The sequence below is a fragment of the Centroberyx affinis genome, unplaced genomic scaffold (assembly GCF_046629955.1).
Source record: "Centroberyx affinis isolate AG114_WGS23_722 - 3 ecotype Tasmania unplaced genomic scaffold, CSIRO-AGI_Caff_v1 ptg004400l_1, whole genome shotgun sequence".
NCBI lineage: Eukaryota > Metazoa > Chordata > Actinopteri > Beryciformes > Berycidae > Centroberyx > Centroberyx affinis.
In genome coordinates, this window is record NW_027282084.1 from 105933 (window position 1) to 116139 (window position 10207).

At 43.1% G+C, this 10207-nt stretch overlaps 1 long non-coding RNA gene across 1 annotated transcript; it reads right to left on the minus strand.

Moving 5' to 3' along the window:
• Positions 1-316: 316 nt before the first annotated feature.
• LOC139664912 (uncharacterized) lies at positions 317-9176 on the minus strand. Its single transcript, XR_011696857.1, has 3 exons — positions 9046-9176; positions 660-743; positions 317-429 (listed from the first exon to the last, which is right to left on the minus strand). It is a non-coding gene; the product is annotated as an uncharacterized lncRNA (long non-coding RNA).
• Positions 9177-10207: the final 1031 nt, after the last annotated feature.

Below are 10207 nucleotides of genomic sequence, written 5' to 3' on the forward strand. Positions count from 1 at the left end.
TGCCTGATGTACTGTATGTGTCAGAATAACTTGTGTGATTTGTAATTTATTGCAAATTCTTCTCTAAACTATAACACATATTATCAGATGCTATCAGACTGGTTTGATAGAATTACAGCACAAAGGTGTATTGTACTGAAATAAATTTCCCCATATAGTTGTGTTATATTTGTTTATCAGGAAGACCATGCATGTTGCGTTAGGGCGGATATGGAGAGGTAACAGATGTACTCTGCCAAGATCTCAGGTTTCAAAGACAAGGCTGGATAATGGAAGACGTTTAAAAAGCCGACTCACACAATGCAAGAACTTAAGTCCTGGATGTCTTGCTCGTCATTCATCTGATCCCGTTTCCTGACTTCTGACGATCGAGGGATCTTCTTTAGACCTGTCTGCCATTCAGCCCGCCTTGTATTCCCACCCTGTCCGCTGTGTTTTGAAAAAAGAAGAAAAAAAGAAATATGTGTTTTGATAACTTCGCATTTCGCTGGCGTTCGCGATCCGGCTTCCCACCCTCCCCTCCGCTCCATCGCTCCCTCACTCGGCGCGTCGCCTCCTTTTCTTGAGAACTCCTCTCCCACTCCTTGCATTCGTGTGTGTGTGTGTGTGTGTGTGTGTGTATGTGTGTGTGTGTGTGTGTGTGGTGGGGGGAGCATTACCTTTTGGAAGTGAAGCTCTATCTCTCTGACCCGCTGCGGTGAAAGGCCCCCGGGCTCCGCTGCGTGGCCCACATAAGATGATCTCTATGGGGAAAGCAGGAGATTACACCTGATAGGAAGGAGACTTAGCACAAAGTCAAACGGCTCCTTTGTGGAATAATCCGCTCCTCTCATCCAAGTCATTGTGATGAGTGATAAGGCCTCAAGTGTGTATATGAGTGGAGAAATAAATCAGCTGAGAAATTTTACTAACCCAGTTTCTGTTCTACTCTTACATGAAACCAATATTATGATAATGTGACGAAGTGCACTTTTTGCCATCGTATGACTTCAATGAGGAAATTATGAAAATCTTTGTTTTTTTGTGCAGCATAGGGCGGGAAATGTCACATCCACACAATATAGACAAAACTGTGTTCAGATCTGTGAAGATATGATATTTGACAGAACATAGGAAAATGGTTTATTGCACCCTGTAGAGACCAATAATGTTATAATACACCCACGCAGGGTAATTTACTGTATGACACAGTCATTTTTTTTTTTTACATCAAAATGTGTCAGCCTTATTTTATCTGAATGTCAGCAGCGTCCACTGATGGTTGGGAGTTTCCTGAGTTTGAAAATGAAGCAGTGCCTTTAAAAGCAATAGGAATTTCCAATGCATTATCGTTGTCAGTATCAGAATTATGATGAATCGTACTGTACAGAGCCTGTCACGGGCAAAAGTTCAACGTGTGATCTGTGAAATGTCATTATCTTAGATCATCAATCCTGACCACTCTGATTGCATACTCTATGCTGTGTTTTCCTCTAGGGATAGGGGGAATGGGATCCTGTCAGCGGGGGAAAAATGCTCAGGAGTGGCCTAAGCTGATCTCAGGTAAGACTGAATTCCCTTGCTTCACTCTGCTCACGTGAGCAGCTCATTTCACGTGAGCCGCTGATTGTCTCTCTGCATCCCGTCCTTCTCTCTGTGTTTCAAATCGCCGGATCTCAGGCCAAACTGAGCGAACTGATCGTATTTGGAATGATTCATGGGCTGTGTGTTAAGAGACACAAGATATGTCAAATGCACTTGGCCCTTGGCTAGCTGTGTGTATCTGAAGAAAATGTACACCGCATATCCTGAAACACTAGACGGCTCTACAACAGAGATGTAGATGATACAGAGGAAAGTATCAATTATATGTTTTGGAAATGCCTCCAGGAGAGGTATACATGTGTGTGCATGTGTGTGTGTACGCGTGTGTGTGTGTGTGTGTGTGTGTGTGTGTGTGTGTGTGTGTGTTGTAACCATTCCTCTTCTGACAGTATAGACTCTCTTAATGAATGCCCCTGCTATCCCCAGATGCCACCGTCTGTGTTAACAATAGATCATAGCACTGTTGGGCTTGTAGTTTTGTTTTGATTGAAACCAGTCTCGCTGGCTTGTCTGTCTCGCGCAGGAGCCTGAAAAGCTTTCTTCTGCCTGCTTATAGTCTTGTTCTGTCACAGTTGTTTCTGAAAAGAACGTTTATGAGGGAGTGGTGGAAATTTTTGTTCATTGCGCCCTATGTGATGTTACTTTTGAAATGAAACTTAGTGTAGCTGGGATTAACCTGCCTGCAGTTGCGCTGGTGTTGAGATTAATTTCACAATCACATGTTATAGTTAGTCAAGTGGATACGTGACCAGTTAAGTTAAATAATCCCTTATTGGTCAGATTTGACAAGTGTAATTTAAATGTCATAGGCTGATATGTACAGATGCTCCATGGACATGTATGTGTGCTCAGACATGTTGTATGTATAAATCTGTGGTAATGGGAAATGGAAGTAGCTTTCGTCAAGGTAAAGGTCAGTAGAGAATCTATTATTGACCTTGTTACTGTCATTTTCAGTATCACAATGATATGATACCACCACTGTGTCTTTCTCTGGCACTGAAACCCCACAAGCATGGATTCCTGTAAATGTTAGCTCTAGGTGGTTTTCTCTGCTTCTGTCGCTTTGCGCACAATGACTGATGTGCTTATATATTATTAGTCAATTTTCCTATTGTTCTGAAAAAGCTAAAGGAGAGTGGCTTGTTTGTGACAAATGTGATGTTCATGTTTGTGAACGTATGTAAATGCTTAAAGAGAAGGTTCAGGAATGAATGCAAGTCATATGGACTGATTTTATTGCTCATTTTAATGTAATTATAGGTATGGAATGGCTTGTGATTTTGATGGTAAATGTTAACACAAGGCTGGCGCTGTTTACTCAAAACAAAAGAGGCTTAAAAATGTTTTGAATGTCTCAAGAGGGGATTTGATCAGTGATAAATATGATCAGTTGGCTTCTCAAAATCCTCCCCTTTAATTGGAATAGACAGAACTGGACATTTTCATCACCCCCTTCATACTAGACCTCCCCACGCGCTTTTTCAGCCCTAATTGGCCTCGGTCTGTGAGAGAAGAACATGTACAGTGCGGTACAGTGTGCTGGAGCATTCCTGGGTCAAGTGGCTGCTCTCAGGGTGACTCGACACTTTTGACATGTGGATGACTGTACGGCAGCAGCGGCAGCAGAACACTTGTGTTCACATACGTTTGGCTGTTAGGATTAGTGCTGTGCAGCTGCCCCGCTCCACACAGCTGACCAGACCTGGGACTGAGAACAGAGGTGGAGCTCTGTGCGCCCATTTCTACTCATTCTCACACACACACACACACACACTCACACACACACACACACACACACACACACACACACACACACATGCAAATGCACATATGCATGCTTGCGTGTAGGTTTCACATGAATTATCTATCTAATTTGACTAAAGTTGTCAGACATTTGCATTGGATTTCCTAAATATCTAGATGTACCATCACAGTTTCAACTGAATGGCGCCCAGTTAGGCTAGGTCCTCAGTTGAGGTGTTGCTATGTGGCCAGATTATTTACAGTAAAATTGAATTAGTTATATGCACTTATTGCTACACTGCATCCTAATGTGGTTGCACCACACACAAAATGCACAACAACCTGCACAACTATCATGAGGAGAGGTGTGGGGATGTGCTATACATATTGATACGACATTCTACATTCTGCATTAGTTTTTAAGCAATTATTTAAGCTCATGTCAGTGTTCATCTGACAAGATCTGGTAACAAAAAAAAAAATTACCTGCCAAGAATAATTATTACAGGCCAAAATAATAAATATATATTTTTCATAGAAATATTGTCACCCTACTCATTTCAATGTTATTTTATATGTAGAATCAGCTACTGTGTGAAACATTCAATAAAGAGACAAGAGCAGATTTCGAATTTTAATTTAAAACTTGCTGACTGATTCATTCAGTGGATTAAATTTGTAATTCATTATGAAGGGACTCACAACATTTCACCTAATGTTAAGATAGGCGTAAAGGTTTTCAGAAGTTTAAATGCTGTCGTCAAGCATAACAGGCAGCCAACCAGGAGCCTGTTTAATACAGAGCTATTGTTTTTCTTTGATTGGCTCACAGTCAGAGAAAATGTACGGTGGTCAGCAAGGACAAAGTTTGAGAACAGGCAAAGACTGTGGATCACCGAAATCTTCAAATGTCTCAAAAAGATAGAAGTGTGACCTTTTTTGATCTTCAACATGGCAGGTGTTAATTTCAGACCCTGTCAGATGTGCAATATCTGTGCATTTTCCCTCCAAATGAAATATAACCCATTTGCATTTAACTACTTCCTAAAGTTTGAGCTTGCTTGTTTTTGGGCCGCAGTTACGCCGTATGATCAATGAGATCCTGTCTTCTGGGTTAGGCCCTTGTTTTTCTCCGTGTTCTGGGGCCAGATAGAGGAAACATCTGCTTTTCTGCTGTTCTAACTGCACCAGATCTACACAGACACACAAGCAGTCAGGCCGAGTGGTTGGGCCTGGCGGAGGAAGAGTTGTACTTTACAAAGCACACGTGCATTGATACTTCTGCACACACGGATGCATACAAACACGCACACACACACACACACATACAAACACACACACATGAATTTACGTACACACACACACCAGTGTGCTGTGTAGAAAAAGCTGCCTGCCTTCCCCTCATCCTCATCCTGTCTCAACCCACAACCACTGTGTAGCTCGTCCTCCACCACCATCTTCACTACCAGGAACTGCCCTAACAGCTGCCTGTGGATCCATAGCTAGTCCCATGTTCTGTCTCTTTATCTATTGGTCTGTCTGTCTGTCTGTCTGCTCTCTCTCTATTCAAACTGTCTTGAATTGATATCAGACAGATGTTTAGGCCATGATTTCATAAAACAGTCAACTTTGTTCAAGTCCCAAGCAGGTCCCAAGTCAGTCTCAAGTCTTGAGGCACAAGTCTCAAGCCAAGTCCCAAGTCTAAATGTAGACTACCAAGTCAGGTCCAAGTCAAGAGTCCAGTATCAATTTAATATCTTAAAGAAAACAAAATATCTAAGACTTTTCAAAGCAATATCATTTTAATAGGATAGAAAGGGTTAGCATCATGAGTTTTTCATCATGAGATTTCTATAATCAGTTTCAACTTCAATAAATTAATCATTCAATACAAATAAAAAATACAAATTAAATTCAGTTGTCTGGTGGAACAAATTGTAGAAGTAAAAGTAATTTACACAAACACAAGATCTTTTTCTTTTTCTTTAGAAATCTTTTCAAGTCATCAAAGTACAAGTCAAAGTCAAGTCCCAAGTCACCAGATTCCAAGTCAAAACAAGTCTCAAGTCTTCTCTTCATGCATCAAGTCAAGTCTCAAAAAAAAAAAATTACGACTCAAGTCTGACTCGAGTCCAAATAATGTGACTCGAGTCCCCACCTGTGGTTTTCAATGTTGGTTAAAGCCACTGTATCAACATCTATTCAACATCAAAATGTTTGCTTGGCTCTCACATGGAAGGCATATTCATGTGAATGTATAGCATAAGTACACAGGTGTTGTAAATCCCCCTTAGGGACACAGAGAGAATTGGAAATGCACAGACAGGTACTGGAGCTCATAGCTGGAGCAAATACAGTTATCCTAACATCATGGCAAAGGAATTACAAAATACAACCCTGCACAGATCTAGATCAGATTTTCATCTTTTTCATAAAGGGATGCTGCATAGAAAAGATGTAATTGAAAATAGGTTTGGGAGTTCAGTTACATGAGATGTAAAGTTGTGATTGTGCACTATGTAGTTTGGGTGGAACCTTTTTTTTTTTTTTAAAAGATAATAGCCCCAGCCTGGCAACATGTATTCCGATATGTACACTGCATGTACTTTTGTGGGAAATTATTGTAACGGATACATGTGAGAGACATACTTGCAAAGCAAATTACCGCACAATGGCCACATGCGTATATAGCACATGATCTGAACAATGAGAGAGATAAATAGGTCAGTAGGCTGATAGATGTGTTTTCATCACATGGTATGGAAGGCTGAAACAAATCATACTTCTCAGAGACAGACCGAGAGCTTACGATGATTAAAACGATCCCCAGAGATCAGGCCGCAATCCTGGGAAGCGGAGGCCGTAACAACGGCTTGTCCTCAGTGCTCCAGCGGATCGGTCTCTGACTCTCCAGTGCTTCACCATCATTGAGACACAGAAATAGCCCTTGTGTGGGCCCTTTCAGACTTTTGGAATAATAACCCTCGTCACCCAAAAGGGAAAAGGCAAGGTCTGTCCTTCCCAGAGATTATGGTGGGAAGAATCGATGACTTCCTCCATCTCTCTCCCTCAGGGGACGGGAGGGACAAAGTCTCCCTGGTATTAATAGCCGTCCTCTGATAAGCCGGTCAGTCCGCTGCCTTGTGGTGTCACAGCCTTTCGTCTCCTTGTGAGAACCTCTTGTTATAGTATCAAAGAGATCTTATGGAATATACATTTCCTTGTCTTCCTGTTTTTGTTCGGCCCACTGTGCTGCACTGTACATCATGTCAACTTGGTACAATACACGCTGATGACAATGTGGGGCACTTGAGTGCCGTATCAGTAGACACTTGACACTGAGTCTTTGACAGTTTTCTCTTCATTTTTCTGTTAGGGGGCTGTGATGCTGCCCATTACCCCAGAGCTCTGTTACCGTTACCCTCCCGTCGTAAAATACTGGGAGCAAACGTGATATGCTGCTCTCACTGAGATGGCTGTTATCCTGAATGGCAGATTGTGGGTTTGCCTCAGGGCCAGATGAGCCATTCACCCCGACACATTGGTCACAAAGGGAGCTGCAACTGCAGGCGCTCTGCCTCTCGATTGGCTCATTGTTTCTGAAGGCACAGGAAACATCGTGTAACACTTCAGTAAGTAGTCGCAGTGAGTAAGAGAGCTGTGCTGGGAGAAAGTTGTTTCAAAAATGGAAAGAGAGTTTATATAAAGGCCAATGCAAAGTCATTGGGGGCAATTAGAAACAATGGTGTGGTTATATTCAGAAGTGATTTCTACCAATTGAATTGACTTTTTCCTTTAAACTTCTCAAAGAATCTTTTTCATTCTCAGCTGGTTTGATAGCTTTGATGCCCCAAATAGGTTCTCTGAAAGGAGAGCATGGGAAAAATAGCTGCCGTTGTGGAAAATGCTGGGAAAAGACTGAGTTCTCATTGGTAGCAGGGCAGGGCATTGTGGGATGTGAGCGAGCTGAGAGAAACTGTTTTGCTCCGTCTGACAAGCCAGGGGAAGAAGAGGGAAAGGAGGAAATCACAGAGATTACACCAGACCAAGCAGAACCAACTCACTGCAGTTCATGCTCTGCTGGCTTCACTTCTCTCCGAGATGAGAAGATGAGAAGTGGATGGTCGGTGATAGTGGTTGTAAGAGTGATGAGGCAGTCCGCCAGCTAACAGTCCACAGCCGGCTCCAGTCAATTTGAATCCCCTGACGTGGGCAGGAGGAGCGGCGGCATGCATACCGACATACCAGGCTGATGGTTGCCGGTCCCCGAGCGAGAGCCAAGCGGTGGAGCCCACCCAGGACTGCCGACCCTCCGCTGCCCACCTTCTGCCTTCCTGCCCCAGCCCCAGCTCAGGATCAGGGGCAGGCCGCGCGTCGGGGGACGGGACTAATGATGGCCGCAGCCATGCCATCCCTTTCAAGCCCCAGCCCAAGAGTACAATTTTAGCTAACGCTATTTCCTGCAGATAAGATGCAAACAAGTTCCTTTTACTTCTTTTTCCCCATCAGAGGTTTGGGAGGTGAGGGGAGGGAGCAGGGCGGCCGAATACGTGATGGAGTCATGCAAGATTGCTGTATTTCGTCATCAACTGGTTGGGTGTTGCTTAACTGCACTGGGGCAGCTATCTGCTATCGCACTCTATTGATTTCAAATATGAGAGATCTTTTCCACAGCTCCGTGTGCCCATATCTGGTTCCATGAACTCAACTGTTAGTAGCCCTAGAACTCCCCTGGCCAATTGGCCCTCCATCAGTCCCTAAGTGGCTTAATCAAGCCCGTGTTACACAATTATTTTACTCACCCAAGACCCCTAAATTGTTTCCAGCTTAAAGGGAGATTGGTAGAGATATTCAGCATGGCTAGATGGGAATGGCCTCCTGGTTTGCTGTTCTCTGGCTAGACATTGTCTTTCATTGGGACAGTAGACTATACTTGTTTCTATCTCAGCAACCTCTGCCGTTAGAACCATAGGTCTTTCTCAATAAGAAAGACATATGGCTCAGTTGTCTAAAGCTGGTCCTAACCGATTTTGAAAACGCTTTGCATCACTCACAGATTCCTCTCAGTCATAAATATTTTCACACTGGACGATTAGGTAAAGACAGTGTAACAGACACTTATTAACCATATAACTGAGATTATCTTGCTGACTCCTGATCTATCACTGACATCAGGACCCCTGTTCTCGCAATCCAATGTGAATCCAATCAAAACAACACTGGAAGCGGACAGACAGACTCAGCTTGCTCCACCTTATTGTAAAATAAGCTCTCATTGGCTATTGGCAGTCTCACTCTTGTGATCCCCAGTCAATTCAGGACCCGCCCAGAAGTCGGGTCATAGATATCAAGCGTGTTTGATATCAAACACGTTTGATATCATCAAGGCAGCTCTGATCCTTCCACCAGTCAATCAGGATGGTTATGATCTGCAAACTGATGATTTTTGCCATCTCTTCTCTACTGCAAAAAACTCCCAATAAAGACAATAAAAACAGCAAAAACCAAAACAATAATCTCAAAAGAATTAACCAATGCTAATGCCTTTATCAATACACATTGATAAACGCAGATTCTATAGCATTATGTACTGCATAGCATAGCATTAGCAAGAGTGTCCATTTATATGGTCAATTTTGACATTCAAATCTATGCCTGCTGTATATCTACCTTTCGGAAAACAATGAGTGAAAATAAGTCCATGTAGTGTTTTACCTGACCAGCAATTATCACAATCGTGGGGACGGGTTTTGACCACAGGAAATTCTATTCTTTTATCCTTGATTCTTCGATCCTCTTTGATCTCTCAAACATTGAGATTGCATAACTAGGAATAAAAACACTCCAGTAGATTGCTTCTTCACTGAGGAAAGTACGTCATCAAGGCATGCCAGTTGGGTTCAGTGAGTGTGTGCCTTGCAATTCTGGATCCTCTCTCTCTCTCTCTCTCTCTCTCTCTCTCTCTCTCTCTCTCTCGGAGGACAACAGTAGCATCAGCGGGGATGCGTGATGGCAGGCAGGGTCTGAGCAGAGCAGACGCATCCGTCCACGTGCCTCTCCGATCCCAATCATTCATAAATTCAGCCAGGGGAGATTTGTATCCCGGTGCACCCGCCATCCGTCTTGCCCTGCCTCTTATCTCTGTCCCCTGCCTCCCTCTGGCCATTAGTAAGGAATGAGAGACTCATGTAAAAAAATGTCACATACACACACACACATACACACACACACACACACACACATACGCCTCTGGGACTGCATCTTGTAACGGTGATGACACGGTGATGTCTCTCTTTCTTTGTCTTTCTTTTTTGATCTCTGTGCCCATCGCTTGGTTTCTTACTACTTCACATCTCGTCTTTCATATAACATCACCTCTTTACATCTTAATCATCTCTTTATACTTTAATCTTCTCTTTTCTCTCTCCCCATCTTCAGTTTCTCTTCTCTGTATTGCTTTTCTCTCCATTTCTCCCTGCCCCTCTTTCTGTCCCTCTCTCTCCCCTCTCTCTCTCTCTCTCTCTCTCTCTCTCTCACTCTCGCTCTCTCTCTCTCTCTCTCCCTTGCTGGGCCAGAGAAAAAAAAAAGCAGTGAAATTTCCCCTCAGTCATTTAGCCCAGATTCAACACTGCAGGCAGGCAGGCAGTGTAGACGCCACCTCTGCAGCTCTAACTTACCAGAATGTAAATAGAGCAGTGTTTTTCACATTACTTCACCGCTTATTTTTAGTAGCTGAACAAGAGCAGGCAAGGGTGTGCCTTTTCAAGCCCCTACTGTACGCCTTATCAGCTGAATACATAGAAAAAAAGAAAAGAAATAGTAAATCAAACAAAACAATAATGACCCAATATAGGAAGTGATGTGTTGATTCATGGTT